This window comes from Herpailurus yagouaroundi, unplaced genomic scaffold (genome assembly GCF_014898765.1).
Source record: "Herpailurus yagouaroundi ecotype Mexico unplaced genomic scaffold, PumYag 100, whole genome shotgun sequence".
Lineage (NCBI taxonomy): Eukaryota > Metazoa > Chordata > Mammalia > Carnivora > Felidae > Herpailurus > Herpailurus yagouaroundi.
Genome location: NW_024412391.1, coordinates 16,854,752 through 16,876,724, shown reverse-complemented (window position 1 = coordinate 16,876,724; position 21,973 = coordinate 16,854,752). Strand labels below are relative to the sequence as shown.

At 38.6% G+C, this 21,973-nt stretch overlaps 1 protein-coding gene across 5 annotated transcripts in view; it reads left to right on the top strand.

The window, feature by feature from the left end:
- The window catches only part of NRF1 (nuclear respiratory factor 1), a 146,506-nt gene that overhangs the window by 20,233 nt on the left and 104,300 nt on the right, over positions 1-21,973 (top strand). The gene's annotated exons all lie outside the window — the stretch shown is intronic.

The window sequence follows — 21,973 nt, the reverse complement described above, 5'->3', positions numbered from 1 at the left end:
GAGGGGAGAGAACCTTAAGCAGACTCCACCCTCAGCACAGCACTGCCCTACCTGGGGCTTGATCTCATGACTGAGATCATGACCTGAGCCAAAATCAAGAGTCACACGAGGGGCGCCTGGGTGGCTCAGTCGCTTGGGTATCCGACTTCAGCTCAGGTCATGATCTCACAGTCCGGGAGTTTCAGCCCCGCGTCGGGCTCTGTGCTGACAGCTCAGAGCCTGGAGCCTGCTTCAGATTCTGTGTCTCCCTCTCCCTCTGCCCCTAACCCACTCACATTCTGTCTCTGTCTCTCTCAAAAATAAATAAACATTAAAAAAATTTTAAAACAAAAAAAGAGTCTCAAGTTTAGCCATCTCAGCCACCCAGGCACCCCCCAGAAACACTAATTCAGAGAAATACATGCATTCCTATGTTTATTGCAGCATTATGTACAATAGCCAAGATATGGAAGTAGCCCAAGTGTCCATCCATAGATAAATGGATAAAGAAGATGTGGTATATACACACAATGGAATATTATCCAGCCGTAAAAGAGAATGAAATCTTACCATTTGCAACAACATGAGGAGAGCTAGAGAATATAATGCTAAGTGAAATAAGTCAACCAGAGAAAGACAAATACCAAATGATTGCACTCATGTGAACTTTAAGAAACAAATGAACAAAGGAAAAAAAAAAAGAGAGACAAACCAAGAAACAGACTCTTAATTGTAGAGAACAAACTGATGGTTAACGGGGGGGGGGGGGGGGGGAAGGGGGGGGCGGATGGAACAGGTGACGGATCACTTACTGTGATGCTGTGATGAGCACTCAGTATAGAATTGTTGAATCACTATATTGTACACCTGAAACTAATATAACACTGTATGTTAACTATAATGGTCATCCCCCATTTGGATGGCCAAATATATACTTCTTGTAAATCACAGTATCACAGTTATCACAGTTATCAAATAGTTTTGATCTCATGGATCCCTTGAAAAAGTCACAGGGGTCCTAGGGTTCCACGGTTCACTTTGAGAACTACTGCTATAAGCTATTTGAGGGTTAAACTAATTATTCAGATGTCCTACTTCAGTTTCTGCTCCAGGATTTTACACAGAGCAGGTGCTTAAAGAATATTTGTTTAGTGAATGTGATAGGACATTTAAACAGGACAAAACTTGGTGAGTAAAATAATGTAGGTAGTCTTGAATAAGCAGCTTTTCCACACTTGTTGAGGATAAGATGGTCAAATGAAGTATTGATGATAATATATTTAGTAAATACAAATTATGAAATAAAGAACTAAATATGAGGTGATATTAAAATCAGGAGTAACCTGGTTTCAGAGAAGCACAGGGAACGGACACATGCATCCAAGTACCTACGGAGCCAACAATTCCAGCCTTGTTAGGCTTCTGTTAAGGAGTCCTCTAGTTTTTGGGTCCTTAAATTTGTAGTGGTCTAAGAAAGGATCCTCAAGTCCATGGATTTGATCTGAAAAGCAAACATGTCATTTAAATTTCAATGGGTCACTGCTTGATCTAGTAAAATCTTTTCAAAAACGGTTACAGAAGGTGAATGTTAAAAACAAGTCACTTTTTATAAAGAATAGTAAATAAAAGTCTGTGTTCGTATAAACTGCAGATCCAGGTAGGTAGTTTTAATTGAGTCATTTTCCCCCTTTAAGGGAGCCTGTCTGATGAATACTCTATTGTGATTATGGACTATTGTTTTCTCCTTTTGTTTGGGGCAGAGAATTGGGTTCTAAAAACAGCACGATATATCCTTTTCTTTTAGTGTAGAAGGAAGCCTCAATCCATCTTGCTACTTTGATAATTTCAGTTTGCTAAATAAATAGTACTCCTTTTGTTATCTGGTGATTTGTTTGTAACAGTCTATTTTTGGTTTAGGGCTAGGTTGTAGGAATGGGCGGTGACATTGAAGGTGGAAATGGGGAAGAACAGTACTAGTTCTTCTTAAACCTTGCAGGTCTTTCCCTACCCACCCCCCATCCTTACTTTTTAAAACCTTTGACTTTTATCTCAAGTAGAGATTGTAAGAGATAAGCGAAGGCATTTCTAACAATCATAATAGTACACTTTTTGGTTTCACGTTAAAAGTTACTGGATTTACTTTAAGGAGTTTCTTTAAAGATCTTGTGAATTTACCTTCTGTCCTTGAAAGTTCTTGATTCAAATTATAGTGGAGACTATGAAAAACTTGGGTAGGATAGGCCATTACCTAAACTTTTGTCATTATCATAGCTATGTAACAAATGTGAGAGGATGTAGCTAATACAGGGGTTGTGTTACTATGTGAGCCACTTCTGTGGCGCTTTTTGTGGTAGATGTCATGTCCTGGTTAGAATCCATTTTAGGGGCACCTGAGTGGCTCAGTCAGTTGGGCGGCTGACTTAGGCTCAGGTCATGATCTCACAGCTCATGAGTTCGGGCCCCCATCGGGCTCTGTGCGGACAGCTCAGAGCCTGGATCCTGCTTCGGATTCTGTGTCTCCCTCTCTCTCTGCCCCTTCCCTGCTAACGCTCTGTCTCTGTCTCTCTCGCTCTCGCTCTCTCGCTCTCTCAAAAATTAAACATTAAAAAGATTAAAAAAAAAAAGAATCCATTTTAAATCCACCAAGATGGAAAATACGAGTTCAGAAATTAATCTTGTTTTTACATCTTTAAAGTCTACCGTTTTTAAACCGACTAAAGGAAGAAGTCTGCTTTCAAATGGGGTTGCAAGTGGAACTGTAAAATGAGGCCATATCCCAAATAATTTATATATTACATGGGACAGATTTAATTTTGAGCTATGTGCAAGGTACAGATTAGAATGTTTGCTGCAGATACTTTATGGAATATAGATTTCAAGTTTTTATTTGCTTGTACAAATACACATGAAAACCCACTTTCAGAACCTCTGCTTTAAAATTGCCCAAGAATGTTCTCACTTATAAAAGATACATTTCTCTCTTTTATCCTCTAGTATCATATTCCATTTAGGTAGTTTGAAGAGATCGGGGTTAAATACTGCTTTGGCGTGACTTCTGTATCTGCTGCTTTAAAAGAATTTTGAAATACTTCAGGCATAAAGAAGGATATAGAACAATATAATGAATACAATGTACCTACTACCCAGCTTAAGAAATAAAGTATCATAGGTATTATTGAAGCCTCCTGGACACTCACTCCTTCATCCTAGACCCCGTCCTTCCCATCTTCGACCATTATTCTGAATTTGGTGTTTATCATTCTCCCGCATTTTAAAAACCTTTATGTGTTGTATCCATGGAAAAGACATAATATTTATATGTTTTCAAATTTTACACAAGGAATTTTTATTGATCGATGTAGTTATAGTGTGCTCATTTAACATGCTGTAAATATTTGATTTAATGGAGTTGTGAAAGTAATATGTGATCTTTGTAGAGAATTTTGAAAATAAAGTACAAAAATGAAAATATTTGTAGCCCTGCCATCCAGAGATGCCACAGTTAATATTTGGGTGTATTTTGTTTTGTTTTTCCCCTTCCTAATTAAGTTTATGTATTTTTTGTTACCTTTTAATATATAAGTAATACAATTTTATTGATTACACAGAATTGCAAAACAGCCACATAAAGTCTGTATGTAACTCCATTTTAGTTGCTTCTTTGCTGGAAATAGAAAATGAATGAGCATTAGATATTAGACATATACCTGGTAAATTTACTGTTTATACCAAATATTGTGGCATGTTTTTTAGTATAGAAACACTGTATAAAGGCATCTGGGAGCACCTGGGTGGCTCAGTTGTTAAGCGTCTGACTCTTCATTTCTGCTCAGGTCATGATCTCACGGTTCATGGGTTCTAGCCCCACCTCAGGCTCTCCACTGATAGTGCAGAGCCTGCTTGGGATTCTCTCTCTCTCTTTCTCTCTCTCTCTCTCTCTCTCTCTCTCTCTCTCTCTCTGCCCCTCCCCTGCTCACTCTGTCTCTGTGAGCATATTTTAAACTTACATGAGAGATTTTTATACTGAGCAAATTTACTGGATAAGTGATGCTTATCTTTATTTTTTTTTTTCAATGTTTATTTATTTTTTGGGACAGAGAGAGACAGAGCATGAACGGGGGAGGGGCAGAGAGAGAGGGAGACACAGAATCCGAAACAGGCTCCAGGCTCTGAGCCATCAGCCCAGAGCCCGACGCGGGGCTCGAACTCACGGACCGCGAGATCGTGACCTGGCTGAAGTCGGACTTTAACCGACTGCGCCACCCAGGCGCCCCGGTTTTAATCATTTTTTATTTTAAAAAATGAAAAAGATGAAATACTTGGTTATACATATAACAAAATAAGGACAAAATCTATATGAGGAAAATTATAAAACTGATGAAAGAAATCAAAGAAGAACTAAATAAATAGAGATAGATTCCGTGTTCATGGATAGGAAGACTCAATATTGTCAGGATGTCATAACTTGATCCCACAGGTCCTGTCCCCATGCTTTAATAAAAACACCTTTTGATCTATAGATTCAGTGCAATTCCAGTCAAAGTCCTAGCAAGTTATTTTATGGATACTGACAAACTGATTCTAAAGTTTATATGGAGAGGCAAAAGACCCCAAAAAAGTAACACAATATTGAAGCAGAAGAACAAAGTTGGAAGACTGATACTACTTGACTGACTGTAAAGTAAAAAGTAATCAAGGCAGTGTGGTATTGAAGGAATAGACAGACAAATCAATGGAACAGAATAGACAGCCCAGAAATAGATCCCCATATATATAGTCAACTGATCTTTGACAGAGGAGCAAAGGCATTACAATGGAGCAAAGAGAACCTCTTCAACAAATGGTGCTAGAACAATTGGATATCCACATGCCAAAAAATGAATCTAAAAAAAAAAAAAAAAAAGAATCTAAACACAGACGTTACACCCTTCCCTAAAATTAACTCAAAGTGGATCATAGTCCTAAATGTTTTAAAATATAAAACTACAAAAATCCTGGAAGATGACATAGAATCTAGATGATCAGGGTGCCTGGGTGGGTCAGTTGGTTAAGTGTCTGCCTTCAGCTCAGGTCATGATCTCGCGGTTTGTGGGTTCAAGCCCCACGTGGGGTTCTGTGCTGACAGCTCAGAGCCTGGAGCCTGCTTCGGATTTGTGTCTCCCTCGTTGTCTCCCCCTCCCTCACTCATGCTCTCTCTCTCTCTCTCTCTCTCTCTCTCTCTCTCTCTCTCAAAAATGAGTAAACATTTAAAAAAATTTAAAAAAGAAAATCTAGATGATCAAGGGTATGGTGGTGACTTTTTAGGGACAACACCAAAGGCAAGATCTGTGAAAGAAAGAATTGATAACTGGTACATCCATACAATGGAATATTCAGCACTCAAAAGAAATGACCATCAAGCCATGAAAAGACGTGGAAGAACCTTAAATGCATATTACCAAGTGGAAGAAGCCAATCTGGAAAGATTACATGCTGTATGATTCTAACTATATGAGATTTTAGAAAAGGCAAAACTATGGAGAAAAGAAAAAGATCAGTGGTGGAGATAGGGGGAATGAATAGGCAGAACACAGAAGACTTTTAGCGTAGTGAAAATACTCTGTATCATACAATGATGGATATGTCATTTGTCTAAACCCATACAACATCAAGAGTAAACACTGAGTAAAAAAAAAACCAAACCTTTTTTAGGTAGGCTCCACGCCCAACACTTGGAACTCAGCACCCTAAGATTTAGAGTGGCATGCTGTACTGACTGAGCCAGCCAGGTGTCCCCAAAAAAAGTCTTAAAGAAAAAGCGCCTACAATGTGTATTTCTGTACAGTTTAAACCAGAATACTATGTAACTTGATTTCACTGTGGAATGCACTGATTACTGAACTGTATTGGAACTTCTTTTGGCCTCAGTGCCTCTGTTTGAACTCTTGTGCACTTTTTAGTTGAACTTTATTAGCAGTTTTGGGAAAGGTGTAACAAGCAACATCATCTCTTCATGAGATGAAGCTGTCCCACCCCCGGTTTCTTCAGTCTTTCTTACCACCATACACTCCATACACTCAAATGTATTTAGCACTGTATAACTATTATAAACTATAAGCTATGTATACATTTTACATATAAACCATATTTTAAGAATAAATATATATTATATATAAACTATGAAAATAAATATCACATATATGATACTATTCAGCATATGTAACTCTAGGCTATGGTGATTTAGGATTAGAGGAACTCCTGGCTGTGCCTGAAAGTTCCTGTCCCCCACCTTTACCCTGATTTCTTATGGGAACATTGATTTTTGACATATAGTTAAAAAACTAATATACTTCATTTTTTAGAGCAGTTTTAGTAGAAAAATGGAGCGGAAGGTATAGTAAGTTCCTGTATACTCCCTCGCCACCCCATCCTTCTATTAACATCTTGCTTTAGTGTGGTAAATTTCTTACCGTTGATGAACCAATATTAACGAAAGGCCATAGTTTACATTAGGATTCACTACATTGTACAGCCTGAGGGTTTGACAAGTGTATTATGATGTGTCATCCATTATGGTGTCATACAGAATGGTTTCAGTGCCCCCAAATCCCCTGTGGTCCTTCCTTCCCTTTTTCCCAACCCTGATCTTTTTACTGTTTCCCTAGTTTTTTGCCTTTTACAGAATGTCATATCGTTGGAATGATTACCGTATGTAGCATTTTCAGAGTGGCTTCTTTCACTTAGCATTGTGCCCTTCAGGTTCCTCCATGTTGTTTCATGGCTTGATAGCTCATTTCTTTTTACTGCTGAATAACATCCCATTTTCTGGGTGGACCACAATTTGTTTATTAATTCACCTATTGAAGGATATCCTGGTTTGGCAGTTATGAATAAAGCTACTGTAAACATTAATGTGCCAGTGTTTGCGTATACATAAGATTTCAACTTATTTAGCTAAATACCAACAAGTGTAATTGTTAGATCATATAGTAAGAGTATGGTTTAGTTTTGTAATAAACTGTCAAACTGTCTTCCAGAGTTACTGCCATACGTATTTTAGGTTGTTCATGTTTTGTGAAAAACACATTACTCAGATATGTAGAGGAATGCTTGTTCTGTGGTAGGATAATGCCCTTATAAGCAGGTGAGGTCTCTAGGGCCGTCTGTCCTTCCATCACACCAGCTCGTGGTACTTTGTTCTCGTCTGCTTTTTGTTTTTTGTTCTTACCCTCTTTGCCTTGCTTTAGCACCTCTGCGTTAGCCCGGGAAATCAGAACTACACTTGTTAGAATAGCACACAAATTTAAAGGCAAAGTAAGTCAAAACTAAAATCCTTTCCCAGGCTCTCTTGGCTATATTATGGGTGACTGAGATTACAGCATTCAGTAAAGGTGTTGTTACATTATCAGTTTCACTTTACATAATCTTCAAAGATGAAGCAGTGTGTTAATAAAACCTGCTTTCCTTTGCAATTTGTTACTAAGGAAACTGTATAAAATGTTTTAAGACTATGATAGCAGAAGAGTTTTGGTGTTTTCCTACATTTCTCTAGGAAAGCCTTTCAGCTTCTGTTACAGTTCTCAGAGAAGGCTTACCCTTTGGTTAAAGCTAGTTTTGTACTATGCATGATTCTGTTTGTGTGTACATTTGTACACACCCCCAAATGCAGTAGAATTATAGATCAAAAAATTATATTCTCCCAATAAGTGAAGAGCAAGGACTGAATCACAGTTTATTTGGGGTATGTATCCATTTCGCCTGGGACAGCCTCCCTGATATAGTCCACGGTGGACCCCATGATGCAGAATCTGTTTTTTGCTCCCTTAGTTTCTGCATACTAGTTTGATGTGCCCAAGCCCACTTCTCCAGCGCCCCCAAGTGGTTATGTGTGCTTTGCATGCAGGTGTCTAGTGACGGGAGAACTTCTGTTTTCTGACAACTCACTGTCTTCACACCCCTGTTAGATAAACGATCTGTTAACCAGAATTCTGCCCTTCCTACCCTAACTTCTGGCCTGTTTTTTCTTATTGGGGCCAAACACCCCATTTATAATTCCTCTTCCTTATGGCAGCCCTTTAATATTTGGGAAGTGATTTTCCTAAAGCCCTTTCTTCTCTAGACTTAGACATCTCTATTTTTTTTCAACTGTTTCTTAAAATATTGGATTTTTCCGCATCTTTAAAAAGTAGAGTGCCCACTTGTTGGGATGAACACTGGGTGTTACATGTAAGTGATGAACCACTAAATTCTACTCCTGAAACCAACACTATACTGTATGTTAACTAACATGTGGTCAGGCTGATGCAGAAACCACCTTTGATTATCCACATTTATATGTGTTACTTGTCCTATGCTCATTTCCATACTAAGTTTAGTGTGAACCAAACCCTTGAATCTTTTTTTAAGTTTGTTTGTTTGTTTGTTTGTTTTGAGAGAGAGAGAGCCCCAAGCAGGCTCCATGCTGTCTGTGCAGAGCCCAACACAGGGCTCAATCTCACAAACTGTGAAATCATGCCTGAGCCAAGATTGAGTTGGACACTTAACCACAACCACCCAGGTGCCCCAGCACCCCAGAACTTTTTTTGTGTATGATAATGATACAAGTCTTTATCATCCTATGTTTTCCTGCAATGATTTTTTTTTTAGACCAAAGTTCAGAATGGTATGTTTATCCCTCTTAAAATACCTCCTATGAGATTTTGTTTATTATTATTTCTTTTTAAGGTACCTATTTTTTTTGTTTTTTATTTTATATTTGAGAGAGAGAGAGCGAGAGCGCACGAGCAGGAGAGAGGCAGAGAGATGGAGACAGAATCTGAAGCAGGCTCCAGGCTCTGAGCTCAGCACAGTGCCCCACGTGAGACTCGAACCCACCAACCGTGAGATCATGACCTGAGCCAAAGTCGGACGCTTAACCAAATGAGCCACCCAGGAGCCCCTTGTTTATTATTTTTAGGCTGTTGAGAGTCTATGGAATTCGATTTTACCCTTCAAGGGTGGACTTCACTATCTCTTGCATCACTAGACTTGCTACTTGACCTTCCTACTTGACCAACGTACCTTTTCTGACATTTTAGTCTCAAACTGTCCTGTTGCTGCCTTGTTTCCACTTCTTTATCTCAGTGGCAGATTCCAGTTTCCATTACTTTGATGGATATGTATGGCTATACATGACCCTCAGACAGTAGAAAAACACAGTTGCAAAGCCACTAAGTTGTGTCTTGAATCATGTTGAATAGCAAGAACCTTTATGTTTCTTTTTCCTTTTTGGACATTTATACATTAATTTTTATTTTGCGGTGTTCTTTTGGTATTTTGGAGCCAATGGGTCTATCTTTTCCACTTTCTGTAAACTATTCTGTATGTATTTAAAAACATAACGGCTCAGGGACTATGTCTGTCATGACTAGCAGATAAAATGACCCTGGGGCCAGTCTGTAAGGCAGAGGCCTTAACAGGAAACTAATCCTTGGGGTCAGCTTCCCAACTGCACAATGGAAGACTTGCATTAATCAGGGAGTTTCCACTTGTGCTCTGTGGAGTCCTAAGGAGCCTCAGAAGGCCTTGCAGGAGATGAGGAGGATGAGTGTGTATAGCTGTCTGTTTCCCAGCTCCTTCAATACGAGAAGTTCTACTGTTATCCTATGTTTTCAGGTTCCATGTAGGATTCTGCTTAAAGAATTCCCACAGAACCTCATGCAGCTTTGACAGTCTAGATTGTGTCTTTGTGACTTCATGAGCTTGGAGGCCATCCTCAGATTTTTCCTTTGGTAAAGGGGGAGAGAGAGACTTATTACCGTGTTTGTCTTTTCTTTCCTAGACCTAGAAATCTCCACCCCCACCCCCATTATAAAAGTAATTACATACTTATTATTTTAAAGGGAAAAATTATATAAAAGAAATAGTCTTCATATTTCCATTCTGCACAGAAACAATATCTTTCTAGATTAATTTGTTTGCTCATAACCATATCTATACTTTTTTTTTTTAGTGAGACGACACTCATTCTAGTGGATTTTTATCATCTATTTTTTTTTAATTTCACACATATATTGTGGACCTTTTCTATGTCAGGACAAATTCGTCTGCCTCACACTTTATTAATACTTCGGTAGTATTCCTCCTATACTAGGTTGGAGTGAATATTCCTTGTTGTATAACACATGGAATCAGTTCTAAAGTATAACCCTAGTTGTACTTACATATTGCTACTGGCATAGTAATTTTTTTTAAGTAGTCTACTCTTTATTCACTCTTTTTTGGGGTTGTGATATTTGTTGCTTTTTTTCCCCCCCAGTTGGTTCTCTTTCCTCTGGTCTGGTTACCGATCAAGACCTCAGAAATATTATCCCAATTAAGCTACAGATGTAGATAGTCCTTTTCTTTTAGGCAATAGCTCTAATTTAATGTCGCCTTTAATAGTTGCAAGTCTGTTCTTAAGAACAAAGTCTTGGCAGTCAGAATTGTACTTGACACTTTTATTCCAGTATATTACTGCTGGTGAGAAAGGCAGTTGACTTGTTTTGACCTTAGTGAGCTTAGTTCTAAGAGATTAGGAAGGTGGGTGACAAGCAGCTTTTAGTGGTTTGACAGCCAGCTGCAGGATGTCTATTGTGGCCAAGGCCAAGTGGCTGCTCATAAATGTATATGGTAAATTACATTTGATGGTCCCTTTTCCCCTTCTGTTTTTTAGGATTTTATCAAAGATCACATTGGGAAATGTAGTGAAAAAAAATTTTATTCTTACAGGATGATTATTCTTCGTACAGTGCTCTATAATTCTTCAAAGACTTATTCTAAATGGATGCAACATTTGATAGTCATGGAAAAAATTGTTTGGTTTTTTTTGAATAGAGACTGTAGTATAAGTGTTATTTACAGAGCTTTTGTTCCTTTAGAAACTTAGGGTAGCATTCCCCCTCCTCCCATCAGCTTAGGGATATCTTGGACAGGTTAAACAAATTCTAAAATGGAAATGTTATTCCTAGTTTTAAGTGAAGTCGTTTAAATTTTATATTCAACCACTTTCTAAATTTCATTTATTTCAGTCCTGAAACATATGTGCTTTTTTACTTTTCTCTAACTTCCTTTTCTAATCTAGGATTCTAAGATGATTTTTTCCTTCTTACTACTGTTTGTAACTTTGATTATATGCAATCCTAAATTTAATTTTGTAAGTAATTCAAGATACAGTTTATTTTAATGGATGGATTACTCACAAAGTAAATGTGGGGATTTTTATTTCTGAATGGGTAGTATTCAAAATTTGGATGTCTGACACTTTTTGAAATGTTTAAGGGTAGAAACTGTTACTTACTATCGTATGCCATTCGGAAAGATGGTTTTATTTGTTATTGTTTACATCACAAAATCTCAGTACTATTTATCTGTGTCTTAAAATGTATTTCATGTATTCTTGTCCAAGTAATTTAGGAAATTCTAATTTCTCAATTTTTTCAGCAAATGAATTTGAGTGATTACTGTGAGCTTTGAATGGTTTCTGAACAGCACTGAGTAAAACAGAAAACTCTTTGCCCTCGTGAGCTTACTTTCTAATGGGCTGAGAAAATATTACATCAGATGGTGATCAGTGCCATGGGGGAAAATAATGTCTGCTTGAGATTCTCTCCATACCTTTCAGAATATTAATGCTCAAAATACCAAGACTGCAAATAGAAACGTGGGTTATTTATAATGGACATATATATAACTTTTTATTGACTCTTGATTATTGATGTGCAGTTTGAGTGGATTTCTGTATATATAGTCTGATCCCTTTCATACTACTTTCAGTGTCATAGTTGTATTAATAGTTCTTTTTTCTTTTTTAAAGTTTATTTATTTATTTTTGAGAGAGATAGAGAGGGAGAGAGAGAGAATCCCAAGCAAACTCTGCACTGTCAGCACAGAGCCCGACACAGGGCTCGAACTCAGTAACTGTGAGATCATGACCTGAGCTGAAACCAAGAGTCAGACACTTAACTGACTGAGCCACCCAGGCACCCTGTATTAATAATTCTTAGTGTGGTTCTATTAGTTGTTGCCTAAAATAATACCTTCCATAGTGCTTTACAGTTAAAAAAAATTCATATTTCAATTTTTAAGGTGTCTATAGCATAATAGTTAAGGTTGAACCTTATGAAATTGATTTGACTGTTTTGGATCTACAGAAAGCAATTTCATTTTTTCTAATACTTAAATAAAATGAGATGTGAGCACGTTTTGTACACTGTAAAGCTGTGTGCATATTGTCCAGATTTGAATTTTGTTTCTGCTACTCCCTGTTTGCTCTAGAACAATTAACTTGACCTTCTTGTATCTTACATCATTGAGGATAATAATGAACAATACCTCATAGAGTTGAGGATTACATGAGGTTATATATGTAAAAGTCTTAGGAAAGCATCCAGCATATAGTTATAAGGACTCAATAAATGTTAGCTATTACTGCCCTATGAGGTGGGCATTATCATTCTCAGTTTTGCAGGTGATAAAACAGAAGCTTGTGGAAATTTTACGATTTTTCCCCCCAAGGTTATGTGACTAGAAATCAAAACCAAGCATTTCTGACTCCAGGTTCTGGTGTCTTTCTGTTTACACTAGGGCAGCTTTTAGGGAAAGAAAGAAAAGAGAATGAAGAAAGAATACTTACATAGTAATTTATAGAGCACATTCTCGAATCTCTCCGGTGGTTACTTTAACTTATTTATGTATATTTATACGTATGTATGTATATATATATATATATATATATATATATATATATATATATATATTTTTTTGTGTACATGTTATATATATAATTTATATATATATTAACTTATGTATATATACATAAACATACAGTTTTTGTTGTTTATATGTTATATATGTATTTATATATGTTGTGTATATATAGAGAGAGAGTTTTGTGTTAACTTATGTATGTATGTGTGTGTGTGTGTGTGTGTGTGTGTGCATAGTTTTTGTTGATTGTTTATCTCCCTCTGGTAGGATGCAAAATCCAAGAAGGCAGGGATTTGTTTTGGTCATTGCTGTCTCCTCTGTCTGCATCAGTGCTTAACATAGTAGGTAATAATCATGTATGTGTTGAATGAATGAAATGTATTGAATCTTGGCAAGTCATTATCTCAATTCTTCTTTCACTGTATTGTTGACTTCTCCCTTCATTTGGCTACCCTGACACTACTGTCTTCTGATTCTCATTTTTTCCTCTAACCCTCTCATTCTTCTTTGTATGTTACTTTTTTTTCCACCTGTATATACCTTTTGATTATTCCCCAAGTTTCCTTGCTTCTTTTTTTGTCCAGCTTTACATATTTACAACTATTACATGCATTTCCTGGTCAGTTTTATTCATGCTGTCTGCTTTCCTTGCCCTCTCCTTGTTGATGAATCCCGAACTTAGACCTGTATCACAGCTCCAGCTGTGGGTGTCTGTTCGGAGAGCTCATGTGAATATTGTCATGAACTGTCTTCCTCTGCAGTTCTGTTCTCCTTGCCTCGGTTAATGAGCCACTCACTAAACCTGCCAGAAATGTGGGCATCACACTGGACTTACTTTGCTCTCAGTCTTCACATCCAGTTGTTGACTAAGTCCTTTCCATTTTCACCACCTAAATAGTTAAGACATGCTTTGCCTCCCCAGTCATTGTCTTAGCTCAGGTGCCTGTGAGTGCTTCCTCACGGACCATTGAATTAGTTTACCTGACTGGCTTGACTGTCTCCTAGCCTCAGTTCACCCAAACCATTCTTTAACCATCCAGTATTACTTATTTTAAATTAGTAAGACAATGCATACACCATCCGAAAATTGTGTACAATTTATGGAAAATACAGCAGATACTGGGGTTTTCGTTATTAGCTCTTGACTGCTCTGCATATACTTGCTTTCCAGTGATTGGTCTGGTCTCCATTTTTACATGTTTTTTATTTCCATGTTTCCATAATCTATATAAATAATAGGCACTTTCATACCATTTAAAATTTGATTTTAAAACAATTTTTATAAAATGATATAATCATCACAAACATAAAAATAATGTGCACAATTCTCCATTTTCCTCAAAATTTGTGATCAGTTCTCTTTCCATCTGCCAAAAGTGAGAGTGGGTAGTTAGCTAAATCATTTAATCTGGGTGAAGAAAAACATGAAATCAGTTGTCCACCCTGGTGCTCACAGCAGACATTGCTTCAAAAGATGGAGCTTTGGAAACCGTGCATTTACTCCTGCGGCTGGGAAGCGTGCTGTCAGGCCTCTTGGCTTTAGGGGCCAGTCCTCAAAGTAGCTGTATCCTTTTAGGCAGGGCCGGTGGGGGCATCAGGAGGCATTGTAGTGGGTGACTGCAGGTGCAGTTTTGAAAAAGTATATGCATGCATATTTGTAATTTTTTAAAGTGTATATATTTTTCAGAGAGAGAAAGAAAGAGAGAGAATGAGTGGGGGAAGGGCAGAGAGAACAGGACAGAGCGTCCGAAGGGGGCTCTGTGCTGACAGCAGAGAACCTGGTGTGGGGCTCGAACTCCCGAAACAAGAGATCATGACCTGAGCTGAAGTCCGATGCTTAACTGACTGAGCCACCCAAGCGCTCCCAACATGCATGTTTACAATACAAATTTATTATGATACAAATTCACTGCACCCTGAGTAAAAGCCACATTTTGGCTTGAAGATACAGACATAGTAGTGTGGGATTAGCAGTTAAGGAGCCCAAGCCAATAATAGATTGTACTCCAGGACAAAGGGTAGGTCTCTGATGGAACGAAAAGAGCACTTGATTGGAAGGCAAGAGATGTGGGTTTGAATTTTGGTTTTGCCACCAACTAGAGATGTGACTTTGAGTAATTCATTTACCTTTTCTGGGTCTCAACTAAATCTGTAAAATGAGAAAAATCAGACTAGATGGTCTTCAAGGTCTTAAGTATTTTTAAGTTTGCCTCTGGTTAAAGGAAAGCTCTGTGGGCAGTTGAGTGTGACTAGCTATCAAGGTAGAGGGATATGAGGGTTCCCGGGTGGCTGTCAGTTAAGCGTCTGACTCTTGATTTGGGCTCAGGTCGTGATTCCAGGGTTGTGGGATCGAGCCCCTCATTGGGCTCTAGGCTGATCTTGGAGCCTGCTTAAGATTCTCTTTCTCTCCCTTTCTCTCTGCCCCTCTCCCACTTGCACGCTCTCTCAAAAAAAAAATAAATAAATAAAAAAGGATAGAAGGATATAGTCAATGGGAGTCAAAGTGAATAGTTACAGATTTTTTTTAAAGTTTATTTATTTATTTTGAGAGAGCATGAGCGTGGGGGGGGGGGCAAAAAGGGGGGAGAGTCAGAGAGAGAGAGAGGGGGGGGGAGAGAGAGAATCCCAAGCAGCTTCTGCACTGCCAGCATGGAGCCCGATATGAGGCTCGAACCCACAAACCATTAGATCATGACCAGAGCCAAAATCCAGAGTCAGACACTCAGCCAACTGAGCCACCCAGGCACCCCAGTGGTTACAGCTTCTTTAACCAACCTTCATCTGGATGGGAAGAAAAGAGATGAGGCAAGAGACATGTTTTTTTCATCATAAGCTTTTCGATGTTAAAAAATCGAATAGGAGGGAGAAGCTTATGATGAAAAAACATGTCTCCTGCCTCATCTCTTTTCTTCCCATCCCCAGCCTTACCATCTAAAGACCATGTTTAAAAACTATTTCACTGGGGCACCTGGGTGACTCAGTCAGTTAAGTGACTGACTTCAGCTCAGGTCATGATCTCACCATTTGTGAGTTTGAGCCCTGCATCAGGCTCTCTTCTGTCAGCACACAGCCCACTTCATATCATCTGTTTCCACCACCCCCCCCCACCTTACCCCACTCGTGCATGCTGTCTCTCTCTCTCTCAAAAATAAATATTTCAAAAAAACATTTCACTATTTCTGTTTAAAAAACTTTTTGTAACATTTATTTATTTTTGAGAGAGCGCATGAGCGAGGGATGGGCAGAGAGAAAAGGGGACAGAGGATCTGAAGTGGGCTCTGTACTGACAGCCCGATGTGGGGCTTGAACTCATGAACCATGAGATCATGACCTGAGCCCAAGTGGGACGCCCAACCGGCTGAGGCACCCAGGTGCCCCCACTATTTCTATTTATAGCTTCTCCTGGAGTCACTTTCATAAGGCTTATTAATATGTATAAACTTCTGTTCCTTACTCATCAACTTTAGACAATATCTTGTAGATTTTTTGATATGAAAAATAAGAATTAACTCAATTTTACTGCCTCTTTCTCTCTCCATCTCCCATTAGTTGATATTTATATTATTTTTAGACTCTGATTAGTTATCTTTAAACTTTTAAGAGAGAAATTTTTATTTTTTGATCCGTCAACTTTCAATATGGTCTCAACTTGTCATTTTGTAAAATGGTGTGAGTACCCCTCCACTCACTTCCCTCTTCCTATATTCTACCTTCTGGGAGCCATACCTCCATTTTTCATTGTCAAGGTTAGTATTTTCATTCTGTCCTCCATCCACTGCCAGGTACGTGCTTACTTTTATGTCTCGGTTGCTGTTTTTACTGCATTAACTTTCCATGCCTGCCATGATAGCAAGTCCAGAATTATAACTGTGTGATGAAACAAAGTTTCATGTCCTTTAGAAACTAAGGACATAATCAGGTATATGCGAAGACTTAGCTCAGCAAATCACTTGTCTACTTATTTATTGAACAGATATTTATTGAATATCAGAATTGTCATCACAGTGCTGTTTATAATAGTGAAAACTTGGAAACAACCTAAATCATTGACTTTAGGGAATTAGTAAAATAACTAGTGTACAGTTTTACAGGGGAATGCTCTGTAAACGTTAAAAAATGGTCTGAAAATGTTAATAACATGAACAATTTTATTATGTATTAAATTTTAAAATATTTATGAAACGGTACGTGCACTTGGGACGCCTGGCTGGCTCAGTCGGTGGAGTGTGCCACCCTTAATCTCAGGGGCGTGAGTTCAAACCCCACGTTGAGTGTAGAGATTACTCAAAAATAAAATCTTAAGTAAAATAGGATATGCACTGTAGCCACACTTTTGTTTTTAAAAGGAAGAAAACAAAAGCAACCATGTAAGAAGCTTCGCCGCCGCAGGGGGAAGAGGGATGCTAGAAGCATAGGCCAAATTGGTAACTTGGTAACGTGGCCATCTCAGGTTGTAGTGATTCCTGTTTCTTTTTTGTTTCTCTCACCTGTGTTTCTCAATCGCCCAAACAGTTGCTTCTATAACAATACATTTTTTAAACTAAAAATAAAAAGTTAAGAGCTGCCAGCCATAGTTTTTCTTGGACTGCTGTTGCTAAAATAATCTAGGAGTACGTGATAAGAGTTCAGTGAATATTTGTAAAACGAGTGCGAGAATGACCGACTTGCAGGTCCCTACATCTGTAGTACTGACATTTCTTCCTTCATGATTTTCTCCAGAGACCAGCGTTAGCGTAGTTACCTCAAGAGAAAAATGATGCGTTGAACGGTCCGCCAGAATCTAAGAGACCGCTTTAACTGAATGTCGGCTGTGTAAAGGCAGATCCAGCAGGACTGAGGCCCAGCACAGAGGCAGCCAGGCAACAATGCTATATTTCACAGAAAGCAGGATCTGAAATAAAAGTGTCCTTTGTGCTGGTCTGAGATGGAGGGATGGGACTTCTGGCAATTTAAGTTGTTTCTCCTTAATGGAAATTGAGGCAGTCTCTGATTCTTGCTCTCACATGACAACCGCTAATTTGATTTTTGGTGATTTGGGGAGCAGCTGTGGACAAATGATTTTTCTGCAAAAAAGGGCCAGCTGCTTTCTGACCGTTAGCAAATGCCTGGGCATACTCAGCTCCCTATCCACCGTGTTTCTAATCCGGGGATAGCTTCAGCAACTCACCTGCTTTTTATTGATATTCGTGGCTGTTAATAAGCATCCGAATAGTTGCAAATGCATTTTCTAATCCTTCTTATCATTGTCATCAGCATTCAGTTAGGTACCTTTTTCATTCAGGGCACCGTGATTGACACAGGGTCGTGAGCTGTGAGATGTTTTACAATGTGGATAGACTACTGTTCTCTGACAGGTGGGTCAGCATTAGCTTTACTTTTAGCAGATTAAATTGCAGTATAAAGAAAGAATCTGGAGTGAAGGCAGCCGAGAGCTGTGTTCCTTTGGTCCTCTGACTTTTTGTGAGTCCTCTATCTGGATGTTCATGGATGCCCCCTTAAAGTTCTTTAACAATGCTGTATAATGCCTGTGATTAGAAGCAAGTCATTTCAAAACTTAAAAATAGAATGTAGAGCTGCACTCTTCAGTGTGGTAGCCACAGCCACATGTGGTTTTGAAGTTAAAAATCAATTAAAACTAAATACAATTTTAATTTTAATGCCTTAGTCATAGTTGTCACATTTTCACGTGGTCAATAGCCACACGTGGTTAGCGGCTTCTGTTTTGGACAGTGCAAATTCAGAACATTTCCGTCGCAGAAATTTCTGTTGGATGGTGCTCATCTAGATCCTGTAGAAGAGTTCATGTATTTTAAAGCATTGGGTGGAGTAGATTCACCCCATTCTTCTTTTCTGTGGAAGGATGTTTGCTTCAGTTGAAGAATTTTAAGCAATCTGAAATTCTCTGTGCTTTCTTTACATTTTTCTTTGGTTGTGGCACCCTCTAGTGTTTCAGCTTTGGTGTAAATGCATGATCATGAAATAATCTGTGATTTGAGTCCAAGAATGTTGAAATATTTTGGAAAAATCTGTGTATATATGCATTTTTATAGGGAGGACGTCTGTAGCTTTCACATATCCTCAGAAGGGTTCATAATCCAAAAAAGGTCAAGAACTACTTCTGGGTAGAGGTCCTTATAAGCCCCAAACTTTTTTTTTTTTTTCCCTAAGATTTTATTTTTAAGTAATCTCTACACCCAGTGTGGGACTCCAACCCACATCCCCGAGATCAAGAGTCACATGTTCCACTGACAGCCAGCCAGGTGCCCCTGGCCAAAACCTTTTGGTTTGTGATCTATAAGCATTTTTCCCCCAATATAACAATAAATCATGTAACTTTCCTTTTGGCATTTCTATGCTTTGCTTATATTTCTATGTGGAATTAATAATGATAATAATCATAGGTAACACTTACATAGGACTTGTTACATACCATGTCCCGTTTTAAGCCCTTGTGCCTATTAACTTATTTGGTCCTCAGTAATTCTATTAAGTAGGTTCCATTAGTCTCCCCATTTGAGAAAGCTGATGAAACCAAGGCATAGAAGTCAAGTGGAACTTGTCTAAGGTGCTAGTGAATGGCAGGGCAAAGACATGAATCCAATAATACTTGAGCTTCACACTCTGTACTCTTAACCACCTCGCTATAGAAGTGGGGTTAAGCCTTTAAGCAGGTATGAGGGGGAATGGAGAGGAGACTTTGCACACCCTTGTACACTTTGTGTCCGGTTCTATTCTAAGAAAAAATAACAACTCTAAATTGCTGCAAGCCACACTGGAAATTATAGATAGTACCCACTGTTGATTTTCAATAGATGTGCAGGATCTGTGCCGTCTGCCAAGAGCTTAGAGCGGTAGATGAAGGTCAAAACTGCCATTGCTGCCACATCTTCCTTGATTGGTCCAGACACCTAAACTAGTCTGTTAATTGAATAATATGACAAATATTTTTGTGAATAATAGTTTGTCACTAATATTTCCATAAAAATACATTTATTGTATTTCTGTGATGTTGATTTTGAGGTGTCTGGAATGTTAGACTTTTTATAGGTGCATCCGGCTGGCTCAGACGGTAGAGCATGCAACTCTTGATCTCACGGTCCTGAGTTTAAGCCCCATGTTGGGTGTAGAGCTTATTAAAAAATTAAAAAAAAAAAAGAGTAAGTAAGATACACTCAAACACATACAGGGTTATATTTATATCTCCCACCTCCCTTTCTGTCTGCTACCCTCTTAACTTCTAAGTGTTACATTTCTCTCTTCATGACTCATATTATACTCTCTAACTTAGCCTTGTTTTGATGATTCATCAGACTCAGGATTTGAGTTCACCTTCCATCAGTGTGTGGAAACAAACCCTAGTGGAAATCTTACCGGAAAATGTCCTTAGAATCTACTTTATTGACAATATAAAATATCAATACATTTTGTTGTATTGACTTATACAAGTCAGTATAAAGTTTTGCTGCTTACCAGCACCCTCTGAGTTATTCCTGATGAGGGTACATATTTTCTTCCCTTTGTATCAATCCAGGCCTAGTAAACCATAGGAGGTATTTCAGGGCATTTAATTCTGGGAATGGGCTACCCAGGTGCTGGAAGACTGAAGAGGCAAAAAGTGGACATCGAGGTAATCCAGATACTAAGAACCACGGCTGGCAGCCACCACCCCTAGGGCTGGAGGAACAGAAGACTCTCGGAGTTCAGAGGGGCCCCCACACAGCTGGTAGCCGGATCTCCGAGTGGGATGCCAGGCAGCTGGTGCTCACCCACCAGGGGAGAAGGGGCAGCTGGAGCTGGGAGATAGAGCTGCCCTCTTTGCTGGAACAACATGGATAGGAATGAGAACTACACGGAAATCCCCTGTCCCTCCCTCCTCCTAGTCCACACTTTTGCTTCCCCTTGGTAAAACCTAACAGGAAACTGGCAGGCAAGTCTGGTAAAGGTTGGCTGCTGACCCAGCCCAAAGCTGGGTAGACAGCACTTCAGCACAATAGAAGGGCTTGGGACTGAAAGACAAGAGATGAATAGCCATCACAGCCTATGGGGAAACTACAGAAACTGTAATGCCTGGGTTTTGCTTTGGTAATTAAAATATGCAACCAATTATATACCCAAACATTTATTAAAGAGCAAATGATGACAGCTGCTATTCATAGAGACTTGATGGACCCAAGTGCTGCCTTCAGTGAGCTTACAGTATTATTTTGACAATACTGCGAATACTCATCCGTAAGTCATTATGATGTCGTGTAGTGAGCTTTTTTTCTCACGTATTATACAACAGCACTATTATTAACTGGATTCTTGGGCTGTTATTAATATTAACGAATATCTACAAATTTTGTCAACATATCAGAATGAAAAATACTATGTGATTGCAGTCATACAAAATGTTGTTACTTTCAGATGCTCCAAATTAAGAAGTTATTCTTACGCAAGGCAAGATGATTTCTAAACTTGATCTGTGCTGTTCTCTTGATTCTTAGCATAAGATAAGAATTTGATTTTTCTAGTGACAATTTGCTATAGTATGTCACTTAAATTTCAAAAGGCTCAGTTTGGAAGGCTATCTTCTAGTTATTTGTTTTAAAAGTTTATTTTGGTAGAAGCCAAAGTAAACACTCATGATAAAAAATCAAGTAGAAGGATTTATAATAAAAATCAATGGCCTTTGCCACACTCTTCCCTACCCCCTGAAAAGTCCTACTTTTCAGAGATGATTGACCATTTTTATATCTCTATAAAATATATAAAATAGTTAAATTTTGTTTATGATATTGTCAAACAATAAGCACTCTGTAACTAAATAATATGTCAGTACCATTTCTTGGTTTATCAGATGTGGGCATTTTTGATTTCCTTCTGTATAAGCATTACCTCACTGTTCCCTGTGCTCCCCTCTAGTTTTGTTAGTTATATCGTCATAGTTCTTCCATTTGCTCTTTTTTTTATTAAAAAAAAATTTTTTTTTTACCTTTATTATTTTTTTTTTGAGAGCTAGAGTGAGACAAAGCGTGAGCGAGGGAGGGACAGAGAGAGAAGGAGACAGAATTGGAAGCAGGCTCCAGGCTCTGAGCAAGCAGTCAGCACAGAGCCTGATGTGGGGTTCGAACCCATGAACTGTGAGATCATGACCTGAGCTGAAGTCGGACGCTCAACCGACTGAGCCACCCAGGCGCCCCCCCCCTTTTTTTTTTTTTGATAGAGAGTGTGAATGGGGGGAGGCAGAGAGAGAGAGAGAGGGAGAGGAAGAAAGAGAGAATCTTTTTTTTTTTTTTTAATTTTTTTT